Here is a 14,698-nt window from a genome sequence, read left to right on the forward strand (position 1 = left end):
GGTCTCCTTTTCTTTCCTACCCTGTCCTGTTCTATTAATGCCCTGGTCTCCTTTTCTTTCCTACCCTATCTTGTTCTATTCATGCCCTGGTCTCCTTTTCTTTCCAACCCTGTCTTGTTCTATTCATGCCCTGGTCTCCTTTTCTTTCCTACCCTGTCCTGTTCTATTAATGCCCTGGTCTCCTTTTCTTTCCTACCCTGTCTTGTTCTATTCATGCCCTGGTCTCCTTTTCTTTCCTACCCTGTCTTGTTCTATTCATGCCCTGATCTCCTTGTCTTTCCTACCCTGTCCTGTTCTATTCATGCCCTGGTTTTCTTGTCTTTCCTACCCTTTCCTGTTCTATTCATTCCCTGGTTTTCTTGTCCTCCTACCCTGTCCTGTTCTATTAATGCCCTGGTTTTCTTGTCTTTTCTACCCTGTCCTGTTCTATTCATGCCCTGGTTTTCTAGTCTTCCTACCCTCTCCTACTTATTCTGACAGTGACACTAACTCCTCACTGATTCTCTGGCCCTGCCTGGCACTTCTCCAAGATACGCGTTGGTAACCTGCAGTCCTGTACTGGCGGATCTAACTGGAACAGAAGACAGTTTTATGGTGGTCTCTGCTCTCATCTTCGGTGAGTTAGCAAAACCACAAATGACACATTTCTATTTCAATGTCATTTCTTACTTGTATAGTTGTAACTGTGTACACTGCATTGGGGTTAGTGGCGTAGAGATGATCTGGAATGGTTAATTCCTGAATTTGTGGAAGCAAGAAGGAATTTGAAGGTGACAATATCAATATAACTAATTGTTTAAATCGACCTTAAACTGGCCTTCACAGTTTAGCATTTAAATGATTTTTTTCTATAAATATGTAAACATTACAAACAGATGTTTAGTATAACGCCCAATGCAACAACAATAACGTGTGCATTAAACATGTCATTCCATGTAGTGTACAGTAGACGTCCTTTATTCCACGACTCTCCTTCTACTGCCACTTTAGCTGTCAGGTCGTATAAACACAGCCGTGGCATCATGTCCCATGATATCTGAGGCCTGTCACTTGGAGTTCCTTAAACCACTGGAGCGTCTCTGCTGCCTGGTAAATAAATAACAAGGCTCTGAAATCTCAGACACCGTTCTGAGTTATGGAAACCATCCCAAACATCCACCCTCCTTATCTACGCACTTAGAGATAACCAAGCAAGATTTGGCACAGCTGGAGAGTCAGACTCCTCGCCTTCTCTTCTCCTCTGTCCGGGTGTCTGTCTGTCTATCTATCGTTCCCCTTCTACATGGGTGAGTGCCTCTACTCCCTGGTATTGTTATACCATCTTTTCAACGTTCATCCCTCCATCCCCCTCTCTCTTGCTCTCAGTGGCAGGGTATGTGGTGTGGACTGCTGCTGGGTGGGTTACTGGCCTGGTGACGGCTCGGTTAGGACATTAGGACGGTCCGGCTCCCGCTGCAGGACACTGGGATCCTCTCCGTCCTCACGCTCCACCTGGCAACTGGGGGTGCAGAGGTAGGGGGGCCTGTAGAGGTTCAGTAGGGGGTCGGCAGGGGGGTGGTGATGGGGATGGGGGGGAAGAGGGAAGAGGGAGGCAGTGTCTCGTGGTCTCCTGGTGTGTCTGGGGAACCCTCATCCCTGCTCTAACACTCATTACTCTCCCTGAATCCCGCGGGTGCTCGGTGCTAGACACCATTCCAATGTGAAAGCATCCCGGGTGCTAGTGCTGCTCCAGGACCGACTATAGCTACCTCCGCTCCCAGGTTACAGTATTCACTTAACGAGGGACAGCCTAGTCACTGGTCCCAAGCGACACCAGGAGAGCCAAGCCAACCGCTGTGTGCCTGGGCAGTAATGGTGGGGGTAACACAATCTCACTGGTTGGTTTGAAAATGTGTTGCTGTCTGAAAGAAGCAGTAAATATCATTCAAATTCTCTTTGTTTTTCCATCTTTAACATTTGACTATCACTTTATTTTGTGCAAGTGTGCACAAAGTTCAGAGAACGAACACAGTATATATTCCACAAAGGACTCGAGTTTAAAATAATGGCCAACAGTCTCTTGATACAATTTCCATTTAGAGTTCTATCAGAATAATATAATGCCAGACATGCTATAATGTTTCTATTGTTTTAACTAACCTATTTTCCTAGGAAGTAAATTAATTGTGCCACTTGAGTATAAGATGTGTATTTTTAACGTCTTGTCTCTTTGTTTTGTTTACTGGACCTTAATATAGTATTATCGTGGTGAGTATTTTCCCCTGCCTTTAGCACAAAGCCACATACTGATCCACATAACTAGGTAGTGCTTTTCAAAATGCCTGATCCTTAACAGAAAGCAGGACGTGTGAAGAAAACGTGAAGATAAATTCACTCTATGGGACGTGTTCACTTCAGATGGGAAGGGCAGAGCCAGAGATAAATACGAGAAAAATGTTCCTATGGTTTGTGAGATGACTCAAAATATAACACTCAAATAATATTTAAAACATCCAAACATGTGAAGTTTTGTAAATGTTAATTTTAACGGGGCAGAGGAGGTTGGAGGTGTGGGACAGAGATCTTTCAGCATTATATGATTAAATCAATACGAGTTTGGGAAATAAAACGTTGATGGTCAGTTAAACAATGTCTTTTAAATTGACAAACAAAGGTTTTGCTCAGGAAAAGGAGGTAATATCAAGTAGAAGCATTAGCGTGAATAAAGACACATTGACGAGGAGAAACTCCCTCTTGCTTATGGCAACAACAAAGTCATTCTCAACAAGAGGTCATTTTATCAATAAAACATTTTAATACACTTGTTATGGGGGGGCATATCTATCCATGGGCGTGAACACAACCAAAAAAATAAGGAATTTGTGGATGATAAAATCAGTATCCGTTCTATATACGTCTCTTAAATATCCTTTCATCCGAGTCGGGGTACAAGCAGAGGAGCGTGAAAAACATAAAATCTGCAAATGTCATTAAATGCCTTTTTTTTAAGCGCTCTTTCTCAGCTAAATAAGTCATAGTCACGGTCTGCAAAGCATATCCACAACACGCAGTACTTGGATCTCTCTCACGGTGAGTAAGTGTGGATCCGTCCTGACTCCCTGCTTGGGAGGATCTCACCCTTATAACACTGCCAATATACGACAAGGTCGCTACCATCTTCAGCCAAGTCTCTTTAAGGGCAGCGTGGCTAGACTGGCCATCGCATGAAGGAGACACGGACATGAGGTCATCAAAAGATCATGACAAAAATCATTAAGACAGCTGATACTAGCTGGCAAAAAAAAAAGAGAAGATATTTACCACATGTTGTGAACACTTTTTTGTTTTAACTGAAATTAATCAATTAAGGGTGCAAGCTTGCAGTTTATCCTGCAATTATTGAAACACATGTCAGACATGAAAGGGATGGATTGTTTTATTTGATCACGTATGTATATTGGAGACTGTGCCGTGAAGATTTGTACAGTACAGTTTCTACTGTACCAATCAGTTAAAAGATACTGTATGACTTGTCATGTTATCATTGTCAGTTGTTTCATTCAATATAGAGGGGGGGAAAAGCAACAGCACCTTCCAGTTTAATGCACAAAAACCACTTACACACAAGTGACAGACCACATTACCCCCTTTCACTTCCATTAACTGCGATTTCTGGATGTCTGCCTACAGTGGGTAGACAGCCCCTCTTCTGAGATATGTGATTTCTGGATGTCTGCCTACAGTGGGTAGACAGCCCCTCTTCTGAGATATGGTCCAGGGATGTTTTTTGAAGGGACGTGGGATTTCTGATCCTTGTCTGTCCCGTGCATTTCCAGGACAGCAGTAAGAGGAGGAGGGACAGAGATAGGTCAGTGAGTCCCAGATTGTTGTCTTTGGGTAATGTATTAATGGCCGTCTGGCCTCCATCTTCACTACTATGAGGCCAGAACATACAGAGTAAAAGAGTAGCCTACATTATTTCTTAACCAGAAGGGTTAAATATGGATGAGGGACCGGGAGGTATTCAGAGCTAACACACACACACACACACACACACACACACACACACACACACACACACACACACACACACACACACACACACACACACACACACACACACACACACACACACACGCACACAAACTGAAGGATGTTTGTAGACCAACTACACTGTATGGTTGTACTGAGACATTGTCAAAAACAAAATGGTAACAAGTGAAGAATATGCCTTGTTTTAGATTTCTTTATCCCATACATATTTTTTTTAATAAAGATGCATTTAGAGAATCTTTCTTCGAGACAATTTTTAAGTGAGATATATGGAGAGAGAGGTGTAGAGCACGAGAGAGAGGGAGAGAGAGAGGGAGCGAGAGAGAGGGAGAGAGGGAGGAAGAGATGGCGAGAGAGAGAGAGAGAGAGAGAGAGAGAGAGAGACCGTGAGACCGTGAGACCGTTCTAGAACCTGTGTTGATAGCTTGTTGTGTCTTAAAACTTTTGGGAATGTGTGTGTCACACCTTCAGTCCAAAGGGAGGCTCTCTATAAAACACTGTAAAACCAGTGGATGTAACACCTAGACAACTGAGGAGTTTCAACAAAACAAAAGGCATACAGCTGTCGAATGGTGGCAAGTGGAAATGTCCCACTGACTGCCTTGGAGAAAAAACAACACCACAATGTACAATTACTTTTATGAGACAGTGGTGAAAATTCACAATTACTTTTACGAGACAGTGGTGAAAATTCACAATTACTTTTACGAGACAGTGGTGAAAATTCACAATTACTTTTACGAGACAGTGGTGAAAATTCACAATTACTTTTACGAGACAGCGGTGAAAATTCACAATTACTTTATTGAGACAGTGGTGAAAATTCACAATTACTTCAATACTTCAATACTGCGATGAAAAACAACATATCTCCAATGGCTTTCTGTATATGTAGGCTTATAGGTGTATCCCGTACACCCATGATAGTCAGTGGAGCCGCTGTAATGAACGATTGACTCAGAACACACAGAGGACCCGGTGTGCATAGTCATAACTAAAAACTGTGGGCCGTTGAGATAGAGCGAAACCTTTTATTTATCTCCCTGTTCAACAGGGGATAGGGCATAAGAGCATCCTGCAGTCTGTTTGTACGTGCCCTGAGCAGCTGAAGTCAAGTCTTATGTACTATTTGTTGAAGGATTCAACATGGGAATTTTGTGAGTAAACCTATTTCAGTTAGAGCTCACATGATCAGTTACAGGATCTCTCGCTTGATTTTTTTTCCACTCAATGAATTGTGTTTTCTAGTCAATGAATCACAAGTGGAAAAAAATAAGAGAAAGAAGATATTAATCGCTATTACGTAAACAGACCAAGGTTGGGATTCCTCCCCTGTGCCAGGCAAGTGATCTGTTTTAAATCCTCATAGAAGGCATTACCCAGCATGCACTATAATATATCATTATATCAAAATCATGTATCAGATCATTGTTTTCTAAACGATTCAGCGTATTAGTAGATAAACACACATTAGATACTATATAATCCATCAGAATAACAGTATCCTTATTTAACCTCTTTTTTTGTGAAAGCGGCTTCGTTGTTGGCCGTACGGGTGACTATCCTCTACTGCAGCGATCATAGCTATACTTAATACTATTAAAATATAATAAATATTATAATAAACTAGAATTAAAAGTGACACCAAAGGTAGATCTATCCTATCCCTTTAAAAAATAATAATCTAACAGCGTCTCATAACTTCATAAATGTTGTATTGGGAGTCCTTTCTGCCTCGTCCATTTCAATCTTTGTGACTTTTTCCCAGAACTGATTTGGATATCGTGGCCATACTGTGACAGAGCGTAGAGCTCACATCAATCACATCTCCTAAAAGTAGTCCAGCTGAATCCAGCCACAGTAAAGGGGCCAGAGAGCTTGTCCCTCCCTCCCTCCCTCCCTCCCCCTCCCTCCCTCCCTCCCTCCCTCCCTCCTCCCTCCCTCCCTCCCCAGAGATGGCCTGGCTGTAGAAGCTTCTACAGATAACAGCCCAGTTCAGTCACTTGAAGTAATCCTTTAGTGACTAAAATGACTGGAATGACAAAATATGGGACTGTGATTTACACTTTTGGACATCAATAAAACTAGATACTCTGAGTGTTCTAGTGAAGGGACAGACGTGGAAAAAACGAGGTTTTAGAAAAAAGGGGGGGGAAAAAGAACAAGAAAGAAAGCTGGTACGACCACCACCCTCACCACAGGAAGGAGAGAGGTGCATGCAGCCGAGCCCTCGGAATGGAAATCTAGCAAGCGTGAAAACTGCTGCTTTCTATTGTACTGGACATAGTGTCTATTCTCTTCCCGGGCCACGGAATGCCTTTTGCTGCTACTCTAACAGGATTGGGCTGCGTGCTATCTGCTCTACTCTTAATTCATTTAAGACCCCCCCCCTAAAATCTCCCAAGGATCCTAATAGATCCGTGTTTTAGTTCAACATACCTGAACACATTTACTCTCAGAGAATCTGGTCTGCAAAGGAAACCTAACAGAATGGTCTTGAAATTTCTGAGCAAGTGCTTCTTTGAGCTCAGCTTTTTTGTTGTTGTTGCCAGCGTTGTGTGGGATAGCGTATGTGGAGCAGGGTACTCTCTGCAAACAGAGAAATAGGAGTTGACTCGACTCTTCTGTAATCCAAAAAAAACGACATAAATAAACTTCTAATGTCTCGTTATGACCTCCACATGTACTGTATCAGACCATCACAAATAAACGGACTCCATACCTCAATGAAATGCATTGTATGTTTCTAATGTGCTTGATATTAATAGGTTATACTTGCTTAACGTAGAGGAAAAGTTAGCAAGTGTATGTCTAACATAAGCAGTTTATAATAAAATAAAGAAATGTGTAAATTAAAGATACATATATCCTTGTGTATGTATTACTGGAGATTTCCATTACTCTAAATAACTGGAGAAAATATCCTAGTGTAGTTATCATCAAGGGGATAATGATTTAAAAGACATTCTTGTTTCATGACTGGCTCTCAATATAACTTCAGCAAAAAAGTTGAACATAATATTATTTTTTGCTTGTTATGTAAAGTCTGAAAATTGAATTACGGCTTCATTTAAAATGTCCACTCGTAGAGGTATCAGAGAAAAATACTGTCTGTAATTTAAAAAAACCAAACATTTAGATGTTTTAAATGAATTGTTTCTGTGCGTGACTTTACTGTGGAATATATGGTGTTATACCGTCCACAGTGCATTCATCTGAGAGAGAATATTGAGGTTAAAAAATCTCTCAGGACTTGAGTTTGCTGTGCAAGATACAATATTTCCCTTGACAATGAAAGGTGGAAAATATGATAAATAAAATATTATGGAAATGTGGTTCTAATATTGTATTGTCACAATCAATTTCCCATTACCCATCTCCACTTTTATATATACCATATTATGTCCTCCTGAAATTCACTTTATGAAGCTAGTGACTCCAGTTTACGTATAAACTATTCCTGCCTTTTTTCCTCCTCCTCCTCCTGTAATAAAAAGCCCATGGCTATATGGAATGAATTGAGCATTTGACTTTCAATTAGGTTAGTATGTATACAGAGTTGGGCATTTACGTTTATTCACAGACGAGGAGGCTTGTGGCAGGGACTGATGTAGCCATATTGCAGTGAAACACTACCGTGTGCAAATTGAATGAAATCAGCAAGCAGGGTGGGCCGATTAAATGAACTAGCCTGTCACTCTGAGGGGACGGAGAAATGATTGTCATGTCTGTCTACAGCCGGAGCACTGTTATCAAAAGGAATAATTTTTTTAAATAACTGCTATACACATAAAACATGTTTTACATTAGTGGGATAAAAAGCCATCACAGCAGCTGCTGCTTGCCTTGAGATGAACAGTTTTCACATATTATGACACCCAGCCAACTCTAGGGCTTGACTTCTCTATTGCAGATAAATGACGTTTCTCCCCGTTGTTGCGTTGAATGAGTTTCAGAGTGGAAAGGTACACCGAGGGGCGTGTGTTAATTACTCCACTGACACTTCCTTCTCAAGGCAAATATGAGGAAAATGAGGGTCATGGACTTCCCATATAAAAAGAGGCATTGCTTAATGATGTGAGGCCTGGGTTTAATTCAGCATGCAGGAAAGTGAGAGAGGTGGTGGGGGACAGGACGGACGGACAGACAGACGTCTGAAGGAAGTGTGAGTTTCAGCGATCATTCAGAACATGTGTCAATCCAGGCCAAATTGGTTTAATTCTCTGGTAAGCAACACTGGGGTGGTTCCGTTGCTATTAACTATAACCCCTATGGGTACAGTAAAACAACAAAGGAATTGTTTATTTACAGTAGTTCAGTGCTGTAAGTATGGTAAATGAATCCGCATCAAATATGCATAACGTGGTGAGTTTTGATTGGGGTTTCTTTTGACAGGTATCAGGAGTGCCCAGCGTCACCTTTGACCTTTCTAACGAACTTGGCTGATACTTAATAATGATCACAGTTAATCGCTCTGTTAAGGAAAAGAAAATACGTCCCATTTCTAACTAGTGTACTGTAGTCTCTCTGTAAGCAGCACAGCAAAGCCAGCACTGGAAACTGAGCTGTTAATGTTACTGTATGTGATATCAACAAAACAATGTGACACCTGGTACAGGAGTTTTCATGTGTTTAGTCTCAGTTACAATACAACGAGACAATGTGACACCTGGTACAGGAGTTTTCATGTGTTTAGTCTCAGTTACAATACAACGAGACAATGTGACACCTGGTACAGGAGTTTTCATGTGTTTAGTCTCAGTTACAATACAACGAGACAATGTGACACCTGGTACAGGTGTTTTCATGTGTTTAGTCTCAGTTACAATACAACGAGACAATGTGACACCTGGTACAGGAGTTTTCATGTGTTTAGTCTCAGTTACAATACAACGAGACAATGTGACACCTGGTACAGGAGTTTTCATGTGTTTAGTCTCAGTTACAATACAACGAGACAATGTGACACCTGGTACAGGAGTTTTCATGTGTTTAGTCTCAGTTACAATACAACGAGACAATGTGACACCTGGTACAGGAGTTTTCATGTGTTTAGTCTCAGTTACAATACAACGAGACAATGTGACACCTGGTACAGGAGTTTTCATGTGTTTAGTCTCAGTTACAATACAACGAGACAATGTGACACCTGGTACAGGAGTTTTCATGTGTTTAGTCTCAGTTACAATACAACGAGACAATGTGACACCTGGTACAGGAGTTTTCATGTGTTTAGTCTCAGTTACAATACAACGAGACAATGTGACACCTGGTACAGGAGTTTTCATGTGTTTAGTCTCAGTTACAATACAACGAGACAATGTGACACCTGGTACAGGAGTTTTCATGTGTTTAGTCTCAGTTACAATACAACGAGACAATGTGACACCTGGTACAGGAGTTTTCATGTGTTTAGTCTCAGTTACAATACAACGAGACAATGTGACACCTGGTACAGGTGTTTTCATGTGTTTAGTCTCAGTTACAATACAACGAGACAATGTGACACCTGGTACAGGAGTTTTCATGTGTTTAGTCTCAGTTACAATACAACGAGACAATGTGACACCTGGTACAGGAGTTTTCATGTGTTTAGTCTCAGTTACAATACAACGAGACAATGTGACACCTGGTACAGGTGTTTTCATGTGTTTAGTCTCAGTTACAATACAACGAGACAATGTGACACCTGGTACAGGAGTTTTCATGTGTTTAGTCTCAGTTACAATACAACGAGACAATGTGACACCTGGTACAGGAGTTTTCATGTGTTTAGTCTCAGTTCTAATATAATACAAGCCACAGATCAACATATAGGTATAATGTAATGCTTGATATTTGAAATATAAATATGTCCAAGTGTGTAAAGGCCTTGTGGGGATAAAAAAGTAAAGACCATTTCCAGAGGTTCTTTCCACATGAAATGATGTGAGTGTGTAGAAGCATTATGGTAGGATGTTTTTCACAGGTCTCCCCTTTACACCAAGAGAGGGCTGGCGGGTGCTAAGTGCTGCCAAGAACAATGACCTTTAATAAAGCACAAGAGGTCAGCGAGACACGGACAGGGGGAAGAAAGAGCTGTCAGGTCCACCATCCAGCCCTTCCATTCCAAATCCCCTCTTTTCTCCATGGGTGGGTGATCAGCCCCTGCTCGTCAATGCAGTGAATGTAGAATAAGACAACATATCTGAATGATACAGACTAACCCTAAACATCTTGTTTACTGCTATAAACCACACTAATTATGTAGCCATTTTTTACTTTGTGTCAATTAGGTCTTCCTCATGTCATTACTGTCCTGTAGGTCTTCCTCATATCATTACTGTCCTGTAGGTCTTCCTCACATCATTACTGTCCTGTAGGTCTTCCTCATGTCATTACTGTCCTGTAGGTCTTCCTCATGTCATTACTGTCCTGTAGGTCTTCCTCACGTCATTACTGTCCTGTAGGTCTTCCTCACATCATTACTGTCCTGTAGGTCTTCCTCATATCATTACTGTCCTGTAGGTCTTCCTCATATCATTACTGTCCTGTAGGTCTTCCTCATATCATTACTGTCCTGTAGGTCTTCCTCACATCATTACTGTCCTGTAGGTCTTCCTCACATCATTACTGTCCTGTAGGTCTTCCTCATATCATTACTGTCCTGTAGGTCTTCCTCATATCATTACTGTCCTGTAGGTCTTCCTCATATCATTACTGTCCTGTAGGTCTTCCTCATATCATTACTGTCCTGTAGGTCTTCCTCATATCATTACTGTCCTGTAGGTCTTCCTCATATCATTACTGTCCTGTAGGTCTTCCTCATATCATTACTGTCCTGTAGGTCTTCCTCATATCATTACTGTCCTGTAGGTCTTCCTCACATCATTACTGTCCTGTAGATCTTCCTCACATCATTACTGTCCTGTAGGTCTTCCTCATATCATTACTGTCCTGTAGGTCTTCCTCATATCATTACTGTCCTGTAGGTCTTCCTCATATCATTACTGTCCTGTAGGTCTTCCTCATATCATTACTGTCCTGTAGGTCTTCCTCATATCATTACTGTCCTGTAGGTCTTCCTCATATCATTACTGTCAAGTGAGAGCTGATATGTTGTCGTGTGAGCGTGTTTGTGTGTGTTTTTGTGCGTGTTGGTGCGTGTGTGTGAGTATGATTGTGTTGTTCGTGTTTGTGTGTGTGTGTGCATGCATACTGTGTGCATGTGTTCGTGTGTTCGTGTGTGTGTGTGTTAAGAGCACTGAGGGGGGTTGGGCTGCCTGTCATATTACCGCTACCCAGGGATGTTTTCTAACAACTCACTGTGACCACCAGACTCCATCGCTCTGTGTGTTCTGTTGTGGGCCGCATAAAGACACTGTTATAAACATAGAGACACTGTTATGACCATAGAGACAGTGTTATGAACATAAAGACACTGTTATGAACATAGAGACAGTGTTATGAACATAAAGACACTCTTATGAACATAAATACAGTGTTATAAACATAGAGACAGTGTTATGAACATAAAGACACTGTTATGAACATAGAGACAGTGTTATAAACATAGAGACAGTGTTATGAACATAAAGACACTCTTATGAACATAAATACAGTGTTATAAACATAGAGACAGTGTTATGAACATAAAGACACTGTTATGAACATAGAGACACTGTTATGAACATCGAGACAGTGTTATGAACATAGAGACAATGTTATGAACAAAGAAACAGTGTTATGAACATAGAGACAGTGTTATAAACATAGAGACAGTGTTATAAACATAGAGACAGTGTTATGAACATAGAGACAGTGTATAAACATAGAGACAGTGTTATAAACATAGAGACAGTGTTATGAACATAGAGACAGTGATATGAACATGGAGACAGTGTTATAAACATAGAGACAGTGTTATAAACATAGAGACAGTGTTATGAACATACATACAGTGTTATAAACATAGAGACAGTGTTATGAACATAAAGACACTGTTATGAACATAAAGACACTTATAAACATAGAGACACTGTTATAAACATAGAGACAGTGTTATGAACATAGAGACACTGTTATGAACATAGAGACAGTATTATAAACATAGAGACAGTGTTATGAACATAGAGACAGTGTTATGAACATAGAGATAGTGTTATGAACATAGAAACACTGTTATGAACATAGAGACACTGTTATGAACATCGAGACAGTGTTATGAACATAGAGACACTGTTATGAACAAAGAAACAGTGTTATGAACATAGAGACACTGTTATGAACATAGAGACAGTGTTATAAACATAGAGACAGTGTTATAAACATAGAGACAGTGTTATGAACATAGAGACACTGTTATGAACATAGAGACAGTGTTATAAACATAGAGACAGTGTTATAAACATAGATACAGTGTTATGAACATAGAGACAGTGTTATGAACATAGAGACAGTGTTATAAACATAGAGACAGTGTTATAAACATAGAGACAGTGTTATAAACATAGAGACAGTGTTATGAACATAGAGACACTGTTATAAACATAGAGACAGTGTCATGAACATAGAGAAAGTGTTATGAACATAGAAACAGTGTTATAAACATAGAGACAGTGTTATAAACATAGAGACAGTGTTATAAACATAGAGACACTGTTATGAACATAGAGACACTGTTATGAACATAGAGACAGTGTTATAAACATAGAGACAGTGTTATAAACATAGAGACAGTGTTATGAACATAGAGACAGTGTTATAAACATAGAGACGGTGTTATAAACATAGAGACAGTGTTATGAACATAGAGACAGTGTTATGAACATGGAGACAGTGTTATAAACATAGAGATAGTGTTATAAACATAGAGACAGTGTTATGAACATAGAGACAGTGTTATAAACATAGAGACAATGTTATAAACATAAATACAGTGTTATTAACATAAATACAGTGTTATGAACACAAAGACAGTGTTTTGAACATAACGTCCCTGTTAAGAACTGTTTTCTTTCACCGCGCCAAAACCAACAGTCTGCCTGCCAACTTGTGTTGATGAGGTTCCATGACAACCTAATACTGCCAATGAGAGTCTAAATGTAATCTGTTGTGTTTGTTTCAGGGAATGGCCCTAGGAAACGGACCAAGCTAAGTAAACCACTAGTGGACAGGAATGGCAGGACTACAGGTATACATACGTACAGTCATTCAGCAAACATAGAGGTTAGTTGTTGTATCAACATCTACAGTAGTTTAACTGTACGTGGCTTAAAACCGTCAAAAGGGTAAAAAGTATAAGATCGCAAAGATAAAGATCAATTATGACGACTCATAAAATTCCAAAACTCCAAAGGAAAAAGGTAACCATAACAACGTAGAAGTAGAAGGTCAGGATAAGATTGTTAGAATGTGATAAAATCCTCTTCAGACAAGTACTCAGTGTTTCCTTGAGAGTGTCAATGCAAACGTAGGAGTTCCACAACAATCCCATAATGGAGAGGTAGACTAAACTAAACCAATAAACGCTTTGGGTGGGAGGCAGGTGTCAGTTTAAATGCACGGAGCACCAGAAAATGCCCCCCCCTCCAAAAAAAAACTCTTCAAACTTGTACGCCACATTCCCACTCAACCCAACTAGATTGGCTGTCACATCTGACACAGCTCGTCAAGAGTTCTCCTTCACTGCTCATGGGCAACACAGAGGGTCAAAAGACCAAGTACAATGGCCCAACCCTTTATTTTCGGCTTGCGAGCAGCAGATATTGAACTCTTGAAATGACAGGAGAGCATGTGATAAAATAGCTGCCATAGAAACAGATGCTGCCCAATGACCGTTCAGTCAGAGGAGAAAAAACAGCTCTGCCTTTCTTAATCAGATGTCAAGGTCCTGGATCAAGTCAAGGTCCTGGATCAAGTCAAGGTCCTGGATCAAGTCAAGGTCCTGGATCAAGTCAAGGTCCTGGATCATGCTCTGACATTCTGAACAAGCTTAAGGCCAAGAGACAATTGAAATCAACCTTTGTCCCCTTTTTCTGGGGAAAATGTTTTGGTTTGAGATAGTTATTCAAATTCAATGCTATTATATTGTATTTATGTGAAGGTTCAACATAACAGTATTTTCTGATATTTTTACATGATTGAAAAAAGGAATGGTGAAACCATTTCCTAATGTCTGCTAAGGTTACCTGACATGACCAGCGTTGATATAGGCCTTGCTGTTTTACCTTTCAGCTGGCCATGGTGTGGATGTGACAACCCACTGGATGGTGGAACAATATGGCAGCAGGCCAGTTGGCTCAACCTGTGTTCTCCTTGCTCTCGTCCACTGAAAAAAAAAAAAGAAGACAATTAAACTGTCAAAAAATGGGAATTGTCCTGTCATCAACAAAAAAACAATATGGCTTTACATCCACAAGCAGCATCAGATATATGATATCTAAGTCTGCATTTCCCTCAACCTGTAATTCCATGGTTGGGACCGGACCACTGGACCATTGTGATATGCTGTCTGAAGGACAACTGGGGGGGTCAGCGAACCTCCAAAGGCTGGATGTGGCATTTCAGAGACAGACATTAATGAACAATAGCGGCCATTTATTATAAAAGGAAAGGTTGTTGAGTGGTAGGTCCCAGCCTTCAGATTCAGGGCAGACCCCACTCTAAACACGGACAATTCATAACA

At 40.5% G+C, this 14,698-nt stretch overlaps 1 long non-coding RNA gene across 1 annotated transcript; it reads left to right on the plus strand.

Annotated features, from left to right (window-relative positions):
* Positions 1–1,171: 1,171 nt before the first annotated feature.
* On the plus strand, positions 1,172–13,218 carry LOC123725509 (uncharacterized). Its single transcript, XR_006757992.1, has 3 exons — positions 1,172–1,286; positions 1,366–1,512; positions 13,139–13,218. It is a non-coding gene; the product is annotated as an uncharacterized lncRNA (long non-coding RNA).
* The last annotated feature ends 1,480 nt before the right edge of the window (positions 13,219–14,698 follow it).

This window comes from Salmo salar, chromosome ssa01, assembly GCF_905237065.1.
Source record: "Salmo salar chromosome ssa01, Ssal_v3.1, whole genome shotgun sequence".
Classification (NCBI taxonomy): domain Eukaryota; kingdom Metazoa; phylum Chordata; class Actinopteri; order Salmoniformes; family Salmonidae; genus Salmo; species Salmo salar.